The 14,737-nt window shown below is 46.9% G+C and overlaps 1 pseudogene; it reads left to right on the plus strand.

The window, feature by feature from the left end:
• Window positions 1–12,553, plus strand: part of LOC111950201 (mitochondrial intermediate peptidase-like) — a 26,462-nt pseudogene extending 13,909 nt beyond the window's left edge.
• Window positions 12,554–14,737: the final 2,184 nt, after the last annotated feature.

Here is a 14,737-nt window from a genome sequence, read left to right on the forward strand (position 1 = left end):
CAGTTTCAACTGTTCTGCCTGCGGCTATGGAACCCTGACCTGTTCACCGGACGTGCTACCTGCCCAGACCTGCTGTTTTCAACTCTCTAGAGACAGCAGGAGTGGTACAGATACTCTTAATGATCGGCCATGAAAAGCCAACTGACATTTACTCCTGAGGTGCTGACTTGCTGCACCCTCGACAACTACTGTGATTATTATTATTTGACCATGCTGGTCATTTATGAAAATTTGAACATCTTGGCCATGTTCTGTTATAATCTCCACCCGGCACAGCCAGAAGAGGACTGGCCACCCCTTATAGCATGGTTCCTCTCTTGGTTTCTTCCTAGGTTTTGGCCTTTCTAGGGAGTTTTTCCTAGCCACCGTGCTTCTACACCTGCATTGCTTGCTGTTTGGGGTTTTAGGCTGGGTTTCTGTACAGCACTTTGAGATATCAGCTGATGTAAGAAGGGCTATATAAATACATTTGATTTGATTTGATATACTACCCACCACTGCGACCTGTCATTGGCTCGTTGGCTGACCCTCGCTTCATACTCGTCGCCAAACCCACTGGCTCCAGGTCATCTACAAGACCCTGCTAGGTAAAGTCCCTCCTTATCTCAGCTCGCTGGTCACCATAGCAACACCCACCTGTAGCACGCGCTCCAGCAGGTATATCTCTCTGGTCACCCCCAAAGAAAATTCCTACTTTGGCCGCCTCTCCTTCCAGTTCTCTGCTGCCAGTGACTGGAACGAACAACAAAAATCTCTGAAACTGGAAACACTTATCTCCCTCACTAGCTTTAAGCACCAGCTGTCAGAGCAGCTCACAGATTACTGCACCTGTACATTGCCKATCTATAAATTACCCCAAACAACTACCTCTTCCCCTACTGTATTTATTTATTTTGCTCCTTTGCACCCCATTATTTCTATTTCTACTTTACATATTCTTCCACTGCAAATTTACCATTCCAGTGTTTTACTTGCTATATTGTTTTTACCTTGCCACCATGGCCTTTTTTTGCCTCTACCTCCCTTATCTCACCTCATTTGCTCACATTGTATATAGATTAATTATTCTACTGTATTATTGACTGTATGTTTGTTTTACTCCATGTGTAACTCTGTGTTGTTGTATGTGTCGAACTGCTTTGCTTTATCTTGGCCAGGTCGCAATTGTAAATGAGAACTTGTTCTCAACTTGCCTACCTGGTTAAAACCTGTTTTTTTTAAAGACCGCTGCTCCACTCAGTACTTTGTTGAAGCAATTTTGGCAGCGATTACAGCCTTGAGTCTTCTTGGGTATGACTTTTCAAGCTTGGCACTCCTGTGTTTGGGGAATTTCTCTCAATCTTCTCTGCAGATCCTCTCAAGCTCTGTCAGGTTGGATGGGGAGCGTCGCTGCACAGCTATTTTCAGGTCTCTCCAGAGATGTTCGATCGAGTTCAAGTCTGGGCTCTGGCTGGGCCACTCAATGACATTCAGAAACTTGTCCTAAGCCACTCCTGCGTTGTCTTAGCTGTGTGCTTAGAGTCGTTGTCCTGTTGGAAGGTGAACCTTCGCCCCAGTCTGAGGTCTTGAGCGCTCTGGACTAGATTTTCATCAAGGATCTCTCTGTACTTTGTTCTGTCATTCTTTGCCTCGATCATGATTAGTCTTCCAGTCTCTGCCCCTGAAAAACATCCCCACAGCATGATGCTACCACTACCATCCTTCACCGTAGGGATGGTGCCAGGTTTCATCCAGACATGACACTTGGTATTCAGGCCAAATAGTTCAATCTTGGTTTCATCAGACCAGAGAATCTTGTTTCTCATGGTCTGGGTCCTTTAGGTGCCTTTTGGATAACTCCAAGCAGCTATCATGTGCCTTTTACTGAGGAGTGGCTTCTGTCTGGCCACTCTACCATAAAGGCCTGATTGGTGGAGTGCTGCAGAGATGGTTGTCCTTCTGGAAGGTTCTCCCATCTGCACAGAGAAACTCTAGAGCTCTGTCAGAGTGACCATTAGGTTCTTGGTCACCTCTTTGACTAAGGCCCTTTTCCCCCGATTGCTCAGTTTGGTTCTCCCATCTCCACAGAGAAACTCTAGAGCTCTGTCAGAGTGACCATTAGGTTCTTGGTCACCTCTTTGACTAAGGCCCTTTTCCCCCGATTGCTCAGTTTGGCCAGCTGGCCAGCTCTAGGTTGAGTCTTGGTGGTTCCAAACTTCTTCCATTTAAGAATGATGGAGGCCACTGTGTTCATGTGGACCTTCAATGCTGCAGACATTTTTGGTACCCTCCCCCAGATCTGTGCCTCTACACAATCCTGTCTCTGAGATCTACGGACATTTCCTTCGACCTCATGGCTTGGTTTTTGCTCTGGCATGCACTGTCAACTGTGGGACCTTACATAAACTGGTTTGTGCCTGTCCAATCAATTGAATTTACCACAGGTGGAATCGAATCAAGTTGTAGAAACATCTCAAGGATGATCAATGGAAACAGGATGCACCTGAGCTTCATTTCGAGTCTCATAGCAAAAGGTCTGAATACTTATGTAAATAAGGTATTTCTGTTTTTTTGTTTTTTTTATACATTTGCAAACATTTCTAAAAACCTGCTTTCGATTTGTCATTATAGGGTATTGTGTGTAGATTGTTTAGGAAAAACATGTATTTAATACATTTTAAAATAAGGCTGTAACGTAACAAAATGTAGAAAAAGGGAAGGGGTCTGAATACTTTCCGAATGCACTGTATGTTCTGTAGCCAATTTTGGGTGAAATACTTTCCTTTGTGTAAGCCATATTTGAGAAGGTGCCTAGGAGAGTTAAAAAAATATACATTTTCCAATATAGTGAAAATAAGTGTCTTTAGTTGTAACTGGTACTCTGTCTCAAGGCCTGGCAGCTGAGATTCAATCACCTCATTGGCTACAGTGTGAAGTACTACTCCTACCTCATGTCGCTTGCTGTAGCCTCCATGGTGTGGAGGCAGTGCTTCCAAAAAGAGAAATTCACCTGTCCATGTTGTAAAAGCAGATGTTCTATTTTCTCAAAAGTCTTATATGTCTGGTCTGCCATGTGAGGTCTCTGCTATTTGACTTTAAAGAAATCTCTACTACCTCATAAATGGATTCACTCACACTAGTCTGTACATGACAGTAACAACCCACATATACTCACACCCACATATACTATATCACTGTAATTTCCTTTATTGGACATCAGGGGATTTGTGTTTAGAAATGCAGGATTGTTTTGCCTGGAGTGTTTTGACTTTCTTAGAATACATTTTGTCTCTGCTCTTTTCATCATGGGGGCTTGTAGAGTGGCAGACTACAGTTCCCTGTCAGTTGCAGTGAAAGCACAGCTCAACCCCCATGCACACTAAGCCAGTACAGTATTCACAGAGGCAGCCATATCCTCATCTGTCTGGCATAAACCCCAATCCTCTCGCTTTCCACTTTTCTTCTTTCAAGCCCTCTCTCCCTCTCCTTCTCTACCTGTCTCTCAATCTCTGCCTACTCACCCCCTCCACTTAATCTCCCCCACAGGGAGATGGGAGAGCACTATTGCAGGGCGATGCTAGCTCATGGCAGTAAGGAGCCTATGCTTATGGTGCAAGGTAAGGAGCTCACTCAAACTCACCCTTTTCTTTGCCAGCTACCTTCCTCCTTTTCCTTACTACTTAGGGTTCTTGCACACTCTTTGCCCTCCTATGGTGATAAGCTGGGTTTTGCATTTACAATCATTAGTTCCTTCCCGAGGTCACCACTCCTATATGTATAGTATGATCAACTGATTTAATTTTGGCATTGCCATCAATGCATAGCGCTTGAAGTTTATTTTGCTAGTGCATATGGATGAGGCGCAGGCCTCGGATACTTCAAAATCTTAATTATAGGGGTATGTATGATGATGGCAGTTGCTTTGCCCTGTGGTTGGATACAGGTAAGGGCTGCTACTGTGCTACTCTCTGATGCCTCCCAGGTTATCCTGAAACCACTGTAAATCTCAAAACAGGAAGCTTTAACGTGTGTTTTTCATGTCAACAATCAAGTTTTCAAGATGTAGAACTTTCAAAATACAGAAATACAGCCAGTATGATTTCTGTATTTTGAAAGTTATATACAATTCAAGTCGGACGTTTACATACACTTAGGTTGGAGTCATTAAAACTTGTTTTCCAACCACTCCACAAATTTCTTGTTAACAAACTATAGTTTTGGCAAGTCGGTTAGGACATCTACTGTGTGCATGACACAAGTAATTTTTCCAACAATTGTTTACAGACAGATTATTTKACTTATAATTCACTATCACAATTCCAGTGGGTCAGAAGTTTACATACACTAAGTTGACTGTGCCTTTAACCAGCTTGGAAAATTCCAGAAAAGGATATCATGGCTTTAGAAGCTTTCTGATAGGCTAATTGACATCATTTGAGTCAATTGGAGGTGTACCTGTGGATGTATTTCAAGGTCTATCTTCAAACTCAGTGCCTCTTTTCTTGACAAAAAATTGTAGACCTCCACAAGTCTGGTTCATCCTTGGGAGCAATTTCCAAACGCCTGAAGGTACCACGTTCATCTGTACAAACAATAGTACACAACTATAAACACCATGGGACCACACAGCCATCATACCGCTCAGGAAAGAGACGCATTCTGTCTCCTAGAGATTAATGTACTTTGGTGCGAAAAGTGCTAATCAATCCAGGAACAACAGCAAAGGACCTTGTGAAGAWGCTGGAGGAAACAGGTATAAAAGTATCTATATCCACAGTAAAACGAGTCCTATATCGACATAACCTGAAAGGCCACTCAGCAAGGAAGAAGTCACTGCTCCAAAAACGCCATAAAAAAAGCCAGACTATGGTTTGCAACTGCACATGGGGACAAAGATCTTACTTTTTGGAGAAATGTCCTCTGGTCTGATGAAACAAAAATAGAACTGTTTGGCCATAATGACCATCGTTATGTTGTAGGAAAGAAGGGGATGCTTGCAAGCGAAGAACACCATCCCAACCGTGTAGCACGGGGGTGCAGCATCATGTTGTGGGGTGCTTTGCTGCAGAGGACTGGTGCACTTCACAAAATAGATGCATCATGAGCAGGAAAAATATGTGGATATTTTGAAGCAACATCTCAAGACATCAGTCAGGAAGTTTGGCCGCAAATGGGTCTTCCAAATGGACAATGCCCAAGCATACTTCCAAAGTTGTGGCAAAATGGCTTAAGGACAACAAAGTCAGGTATTGGAGTAGTCATCACAAAGCCCTGACCTTAATCCTATAGAGAATTTGTGTGCAGAATTGAAAAAGCGTGTTGAGCAAGGAGACCTACAAACCTGACTCAGTTACACCAGCTCTGTCAGGAGGAATGGGCCAAAATTCACCCAACTTGTTGTGGAAGCTTGTGGAAGGCTAACCAAAACTTTTGACCAAGTTAAACAATTTAAAGGCAATGCTACCAAATACTAATGATTTGTGTATGTGAAACTTCTGACCCACTGGAATGTGATGAAAAGAAATAAAAGCTGAAATAAACCATTCTCTCTAATATTATTCTGACATTTCACATTCTTAAATGTGTTCTTCCAAACAACTCAACTGTAGTTTCATCTTCCACAGAATATAGAATAGAGCGCTGGAACGTCCAGATGCACTTTTGCAAACTTCAGACGTGCAGCAATGTTTTTTTGGGGACAGCAGTGGCTTCTTCTGTGGTGACCTCCCATGAACAACATTCTTGTTTGGTGTCTTACGTATCTAGACACGTCAACAAGATGTAGCATTCCATAGATTTCCGTAAGTCTTAGCTGACACTCTAGGATTCTTCTTAACCTCTGTCAGAGCTGCTAGGAGAACTGGGTGGATGAAGTCAAGCGCAGAGAGCAGGTTTCCAGAAACTGGATTTAATTTTCCAAAATACACAGGGAAAACGATCATGCCCTAAAACACACGGGCGCATGAAAAGATGAGTCCAAAACATCGGACTAAACTGTCCGAGAAAATAACAAAATCCACATACAAACCAACACCAACATAACAGAATACAAGCCCGCACAACAGCCAGCGGCTACCTGCCCTTAAAGCCTACCCACCAAACTAAACTCAAAAACAGGTGCACCCAATCAGCCCAAACTAACAGAAACAAAAAAAAGAATCGATGGCACTAGTAGGCGCGGTGACGACGACCGCCGAGCGCCGCCCGAACAGGAAGAGGCACCATCCTCGGCGGGATTCGTGACAGTACCCCCCTCTGACGCGCGGCTCCGCCAGCGCCGCCGACCCCGGCCTCGGAGGACGACCCGGAGGGCGAGGCGCAGGACAATCGTATCCGTGGCGACGGTGGAAATCAGCCCAGAGGGAAGATCTAAAATGTCTCTCCCCGGTACCCAGCACCTCTCCTCCGGACCGTACCCTCCAGTCAACGAGGTACTGCAGGCCCTCACCCGGCGTCTCGAGTCCAGAATAGCTTGTTACAGCGTACGCCGGGGACCTCGATATCCAGAGGGGGCGGAGGGACCTCCGGTACCTCACCTTCCTGAAGGACCAGCTACCACCGGCCTGAGGAGAGACACATGAAACGAGGTTAAAATCGATAGTAAGAAGGGAGTTGTAATCTATAAACACACCTCGTTTATCCTCCTCAGGACTTTAAATGGCCCCACACACTGCGGCCCCAGCTTCCGGCAGGGCAGCGGAGTGCAGGTTTCGGGTCGAGAGCCAGACCCTGCCCCTGGTGCGAACACAGGGCCTCACTGCGGTGCGGTCAGCGCTCCTCTTCTGCCGCTCACTGCCTGCCTGAGAGAGGCCTGGACTGCCCGCCAGGTCTCTTTAGAGCGCTGTACCCACTCCTCCACCGCAGGAGCTTCGGTCGGCTCTGATGCCACTGAGCCAGGACCGGCTGGTACCCCAATACGCATTCAAATGGCGACATGTAGTTGAGAGTGGCGGAGTGAGTCTGGGCCAACTCTGCCCACGGGACGTACCTTGCCCATTCTCCTGGCGGTCTCCTGGCAATACGACCTCAGAAACCTACCACCTCCTGGTTCACTCTTTTCCACCTGCCCATTACTTTCGGTGATACCCAGAGGTAAGGCTGACCGAGACCCCAGACGCTCCATAAACGCCCTCCATACCCGGGACGTGAACTGGGGACCTCGATCAGATACGATGTCCTCCGGCACCCGTAGTGCCGGAAGACGTGGGTAAATAGAGCCCGCCAGTCTGTAGGCCGTAGGGAGACCAGGCAATGGAAGGAGACGACAGGACTTAGAAAACCGATCCACAACGACCAAAAGGTAGTGTTCCCCGCTGAACGGGGAAGATCAGTCAGAATCTACCGATAAATGAACCATGGCCGTTGTTGAACGGAGGGGTTGTAACTTCCCTCTAGGCAGGTGCCTAGGAGCCTTACTCTGTGCGCATACCGAGCAGGAAGAGACATAGAGTCTCACGTCCTTAGCCAAGGTGGGCCACCAGTATTCCCCTAAGACCCCGACTGTCCTCTCAATCCCTGATGACCCGAAGAAGGTAGTTATGAGCCCACCGAATCAACGATCACAACACCAAACGGTACGTACCTCAGGCCAGTAGGACACTGAGACGGCACAGTTCTACCCTCAACGCCCGCTCGATGTCCGCGTCCAACTCCATACTACCGGGCCACCAGACACGAGGCTGGAGAATGGAGTCGGATCGATGGCCGGTCATCCGTGTTCATAGAAGACGAGACAGCGCGTCGGCCTTAGTGGAGGAACCTGTCGGTAAGAGATCGTAAATCTAAAACGAGTAAAGAACATGGCCCACCTAGCTTGACGCGGATTCAGTCTCTTCGCCTCTCGGATATACTCCAGATTGCAGGTGGTCAGTCCAGATGAGAAAAGGGTATTTAGCCCCCTCAAGCCAGTGGCTCCACACCTTCAGGGCTTTTACCATAGCTAGAACTCCCGGTCCCCCCATCATAGTTCCGCTCCGCCGCTCCAGTTTCTTAGAAAAGAAAGCACAGGACGGAGCTTCGGTGTGTGGCCGAGCGCTGTGATAGCACGCTCCAACACCAGCCTCGGACGCATCCACCTCCACTATGAACGCTAACGAAGGTCCGGATGCGCCAACACTGGAGCCTCAGTAAACCTTGCCTTCAACTGGTTGAAGGCTCCATCTGCCTCGGCCGACCACCGTAGACGCACTGGGCCCCCTTCAGCAGTGAGGTAATGGGTGCCGCCACTGGCCAAAACCCCGGATAAACACTCCGGTAGTAATTGGCAAACCTAAAAACCGCTGCACCTCCTTTACCGTGGTTGGAGTCGGCCAATTACGCACGGCGTTAACGCGGTCACACTCCACTCACACCCCGAGTGTGAAATGCGATAACCCAGGAAGGAAACGGCTGGTTTGGAGAACACACATTCTCAGCCTTGACGTACAGGTCATGCTCCAGCAGTCGCCTAAGCACCCTGCGCACCAGGAGACATGCCGCGCGCGTGTGGCAGAATAGATCAAGATGCATCAATATATACTACCACACCCTCCCCTGCAAGTCCCTGAGAATCTCATCTACAAAGGATTGGAAGACGGCTGGAGCATTCTTCAACCCATACGCGATGACGAGGTACTCATAGTGGCCTGATGTGGTACTAAACGCTGTTTTCCACTCGTCTCCTCCCCGAATACGCACCAGATTATACGCGCTCCTGAGGTCCAGTTTTGTGAAAAAACGTGCTCCGTGGAATGATTCCATCGCCGTAGCGATGAGAGGTAGTGGATAACTAAATCCCACTGTGATTGAATTAGACCTCGATAATCAATGCACGGACGCAGACCTCCTCCTTTTTTCTCACAAAAAAGAAACTCGAGGAGACGGGTGACATGGAGGGCCGAATGAACCTTGTCCCAGAGCTTCCGTGACATATGTCTCCATAGCCAACGTCTCCTCCTGTGACAATGGGTACACGTGACTCCTGGAAGTGCAGCGTTCTCCTGGAGGTTTATCACGCAATCCCACCGTCGATGAGTGGTAATTTAGTCCCTTCCTTCTTACTAAAAGCGATAGCCAAATCGGCATATTCTGGGGAATGCGCACAGTGGAAACCTGTCTGGACTCTCCACCGATGTGGCACCGATGGAAACTCCCACACACCTACCTGAACACTCATCTGACCACCCTGAAGAGCTCCCTGTCGCCAGGAAATGAGGATTGTGAATGCAGCCAGGGAACCCCCAAAACCACTGGAAACCCAGGTGAATCGATAAGGTAAAAGCTGATCTGCTCCTATGATCCCCCTGGGTTACCATGTCCAGCGGAATCGTGGCCTCCCTGACCAACCCTGATCCTAACGGTCGGCTATCTAGGAGTGCACGGGAAAAGGTGGGTCTATCTGCACCAGCGGAATACCCAACTTACGGGCGAGTCCGCGATCCATAAAACTCCCAGCTGCGCCTGAATCGACTAGCGCCTTATGCTGAAGAGAGGGGAAAAACGCAGGGAAAAAAATAACCAAAAACATGTGACCAACAGGGAGCTCTGGGTGAGTCTTGTGCCTACTCACCTGGGTGGCCGAGGAGTATTCCGCCTGCCATCTCGACTCCCAGATGGACTCCTCCAGCACCGGTCCGAAGTGTGTCCTCTCCGGCCACAGTAGTGGCAAGAGGAGCCACCTCCTCTGGTCCCTAGATGCAGCTCCTCCCAACTCCATCGGAGTTGGAGCGCGGGAGGGCTGGGAGTGGGAATGGACAGGACCCCTCTGAACGCCCGCGGGCAGCTAGCAAGTTATCTAGTCGGATCGACATGTCTATCAGTTCATCGAGGGAGAGTGTGTGTCCCGACAAGCTAGCTCCGACGGACGTCCTCCCGGAGGCTGCAACGGTAATGGTCTATTAAGGCCCTGTCATTCCACCCGCACCAGCAGCCAAGGTCCGGAACTCTAAAGCGAACTCCTGGGCGCTCCTCGTCTCCTGTCTGAGGTGGAACAGACGCTCACCGCCGCCTCGGCCCTCTGGTGGGTGGTCGAACACAGCCCGAAACCGGCGGGTGAACTCCGCGTAATGGTCCCGAGCCGAGTCTGGCTGTTCCAGACTGCGTTGGCCCAGTCCAGGGCCTCCCGACAAACAGGAGACAAGGAGGCTTACACTCTCCTCACCCGAGGGAGTCGGACGCACGGTAGCCAGATAAAGCTCAAGCTGGAGCAGAAATCCCTGGCAACCAGCCGCTGCTCCATCGTACACCCTCGGGGGTGAGACGCAAATGCTGGTCCCAGCCGATGACCCTGTAGGAGTGGGTTGTGTCGTCTGCAGGGGAGCTGAAGGGGCCGTCGGGAGACCACTCTCTCCCATCGTTCCATCCTCTCCATCATCTGTCCATCGCTGACCCGATACGATGAAGGACAGCGGTATGATGATGGACACGCTCCTCCATAGTTGGGAGAGGGGTGGTCGCTGCTCCTGCTGACTCCATATGATGGTGCGGGCTTCTGTCAGAGCTGCTAGGAGAACTGGGTGGATGAAGTCAAGCGCAGAGAGCAGGTTTCCAGAAACGTGGATTTAATTTTCCAAATACACAGGGAAACGATCATGCCCTAAAACACACGGCGCATGAAAAGATGAGTCCAAAAACATCGGACTAAACTGTTCGAGAAAATAACAAAATCACATACAAATCCAACACCAACATAACAGAATACAAGCCCGCACAACAGCCAGCGGGCTACCTGCCCTTAAATAGCCTACCCACCAAACTTAAACTCAAAACAGGTGCACCCAATCAGCCCAAACTAACAGAAACAAAAAGAAAAAAGAATCGATGGCAGCTAGTAGGCCGGTGACGACGACCGCCGAGCGCCGCCCGAACAGGAAGAGGCACCATCCTCGGCGGGATTCGTGACAACCTCATTGAGCATTCTGCGCTGTGCTCTTGCAGTCATCTTTGCAGGACAGCCACTCCTAGAGAGAGTAGCAACAGTGCTGAACTTTCTCCATTTATAGACAATTTATCTTACCATGGACTGATGAACATCAAGGCTTTTAGAGATACTTTTGTAACCCTTTCCAGCTTTATGCAAGTCAACAATTCTTAATGTTAGGTCTTCTGAGATGTCATTTGTTCGAGGCATGGTTCACATCAGACAATGCCTCTTGTGAATAGCAAACTCATTTTGTGAGGGTTTTTATAGGGCAAGGCAGCTCTAACCAACATCTCCAATATCGTCTCATTGATTGGACTCCAGGTTAGCTGACTCCTGACTCCAATTAGCTTTTGGAGAAGTCATTAGCCTAGGGGTTCACATACTTTTCCCAACCTACTCTGTGAATGTTTAAATGATGTATTCAATATAGACAAGAAAAATACAATAATATGTGTGTTATTAGTTTAAGCACACTATGTTTGTCTATTGTTGTGACTTAGATGAAGATCAGAACAAATTTGATGACCAATTAATGCAGACATCCAGGAAATTCCAAAGGGTTCACATACCTTTTCTTGCCACTGTATATGGCAGCGCTTTCATTTTCAATTGTCGTGGTTACTCGATCAGATTCTGAGAGTGTTGACATGCATCATGGGGAATGAACCTCTTAGTAGCTGTCAGCATGACATGAGTATAGCCCAAGCTGAGATGTGTTACAATACAGAACAAGCACAGCTAATCAATGGTGTATTACAGGCCAATTTAACATGATTACATCTAGTTTAATTTCTGTAATATGAATGAACCAAACACAAATACTCAGAGTTAAAACAATAGATAAAGAACACAAAAGAATTAAGATTTTCTATCCTCCAAACAAGTTAAAAAGGTTCTTCATAGAAGTCCTTGTAAGTTCTTTGTATCTAAATCTCTCCCTCTCTCCTGGCCTGTTCCATGGTTTGTAGGCATGCTTCAGAGGTCCCCTACCATTGAAGAATTAGTGGACGCTCTAGTAGTTGACCTGGACACAGACTCTGTAACCTGCTGCGATGATTCCTCATGAGCGAATCCTACTTTTGTATTTTACCTACAGCGAATTACCACCGGAAATTAGGGGCAGTGCCCCTCTCCACTTACCTCATCCTACACACAAAGCGAATGTCAAAGGTCCTTCCTCGAATGCTTACGTCCTCTGTCTCCACTTCCCTCTGACTTGTTTAAGCAGGCAAGAAGAGGACACAAGGAATTAAGGAAGGACTTTTGAGATTCACCCGTCCCACACACACATACCTATCCCTCAGTGTCCTTATTTAATCTTCACATCTGGAGACTTGCATCTCAATACTTTGAAAAAGCCTCTTTTGACACACTATCCCTTTCTGGATAGGCGATAGTAATATGATGGAAGCCATAATGGCTGCATTATTACCTGAGTAGTAAAGGATGTATTGAGAAACAGCCTCAGATGCAGAGAATGGAAGTGCGTAATGACTGAATGGTGGCCTGAAATAAATTGATATTTAATATACAAATTTAAGTGCAATTCCGCTGCAGTGTCCTAGTGAGAATGACGGAATGAAGTGTGTATAATATTGTATTTTATGACTTGTGATGCGTCCTTATCCCAATGTGAATAATGAACCCTTATAAAACCTGCATGTTGCCAGTGTCAACCCCATATTGTGTTGTCTACTGTCATTTGCCATCTGAACAGCTAGTGTCCTCGCGTGGTAGGCAATCACTTCATTACTCTAGCTAAGGGTTTAAGCTATTGAATAAATCATTCTTGAATACTCCTTTTATGAGTCAGACCGACAGCAGCCGGATTCCTGAAACAAGTGAAAGAGCTGTGGGGCTGCCAGTGTTTTGACATGGAGGATAAGGGCATGGAAGGTGTGTGGGTTGTCTGTCTGTCAGGGGGTCTGGAGGGGCTGCAGATAAATGAGACTCACTGGAGCAGTAAGAGGCATCTGGCACTGTGCTGGCCTCTCCAAGAGCTCTACTCTATTCTCTGGGTTTCCCTCAGACTAAAAAACACCATTAAAACAATGGGTAACACTTGACACCCTGCTCGTTATGCCTTCATGACAATGACGTAAACATGTCATATTCATTCTTTTAAATTACAAGATTTAGAATGTATTTACATACACGTTACAGATGATTCCGAAAAGACACATTCCAAGATAATTGGTCAAATTTAAAGCTGGAATCCGTAGTGGTGAAACACGCAATATTGCAACAACAAAAACGTTACTTCAAATGACAAACACAGGCATCATTGCATATCATTGCATGCGTGAAAGAACAGCAGAGTATGTACTATAATTATTTTTACCACGAGGCAGGATGCGCCTCTGCCCCGTTTCAATAAAACAATAACAAATACACCTTGTGCGCCCAGTGGCGCTGTTTCAACTTTTGCAGATGTTAGCTTTAAACGTATACTATATCAGACCCGGCCCGCACATTTTGGTAATGTCAATGAAATATACTGTATGAGGAAAATAACAGAAGCAGAAAATTACAGGTTTTAATGGCTTTTGAAACCAGCAAGTCACGTCTCTGTCAGGTTGAGCAGTTGTCATGTCACATAACCACAAGTCTATTAAGACACAGTCAACATATCAACTGTTATACTCATGAAGAAACGGTCCTACTACAGTTTGTTTAGTGAATCCCAGATCTTTAGGTTTTCGCTCCAGCCCTATTCTTTCGCAACTGATTCTCATAATTAGCTAGTTGATAAGCTGAATCAGGTCAGTTACAACTGGGGTTGGAGTGAGCAGGAACAGGGTTGGAGAGCCCTGCTCTAGGGTAAATTCCTCATCAGACACCTCTACCACTTCCAGGTCATATTGGGAAGGGTCATGGTTCATCTCACTGGCACTAGAGGTCTTCTCTGTGACTCTCAGGCAGGATATYTGGCCATTCCATTGCTGTTCTGAGAAACGTGGAGAAAGAAACCACTGCTGTGCTCAGTGCTGCAAGGTTCCTCAGAGAATAGGGGAACAGCTTCATTTGACCTTACGACAGGAAAATGCAGTTTTATTGATGTCGAGGGGACATGTGAAGTGCAGAAATTAAAGTTATGCACTGATCTCAAGTTAGGATTTGGCTCCATGTCCATATTGGTCAAGAATGACAGTGAAATGTCCCCTGCAAGCCAAGGCTAACAACAGAACAAAATACCAAAAGTTACGGCCGTGCCATGGTACGGCTGTGCTTTATGTGATACCTGATGGGCCTGAATATGCTCAAAGCTGGGGAACTCTGCGTCTTAGCAGCTACCACCTTAGTGCAAAACTATAAGTGTACCACAATAAGTGTTTATAGCAATACATATTTGGCATGGTATAAAAACAGCATAACATCTACATTATACTTTGTTTCACATGATGACAATCTTTGTCAGCACAAGGGGGATGAGGGAGAATCTTTGATTGAGGCAGGGTTAACATGAGGTTTCTTCTCCAACTGTCTCTTTCAGTAGATGGCACAGGGGCCAGTAGGACAGAGGCCAGGGCACTACAGATGACCACAGCCAGGACCGTGTCCCTGGGGCTGGACGAAACCATGACTGAAAGGGGCACCGGGTTCACCCTGCTCCTGCCTAAACAGTAAACACGCAAATACACACGCACTGTTTATCCTTAGGTGCAATACTGCCTACATACCTTTAATAATAGAACAGTTATGACACCCATTGTCTCAAAGTATGCCATGGAGATGTCTTTTTAAGTGTGGGATGAGTCAGATTTGCAATTGAGTGTGGGTTCAGTGTGTGTCTACATGTGTTTGTAGGCTACTGTGTGTTTTGGCATGTGTATATTTTGTCTTTTAGTGAGGCATTGA

This window comes from Salvelinus sp. IW2-2015, linkage group LG23 (assembly GCF_002910315.2).
Source record: "Salvelinus sp. IW2-2015 linkage group LG23, ASM291031v2, whole genome shotgun sequence".
Taxonomy (NCBI): domain Eukaryota; kingdom Metazoa; phylum Chordata; class Actinopteri; order Salmoniformes; family Salmonidae; genus Salvelinus; species Salvelinus sp. IW2-2015.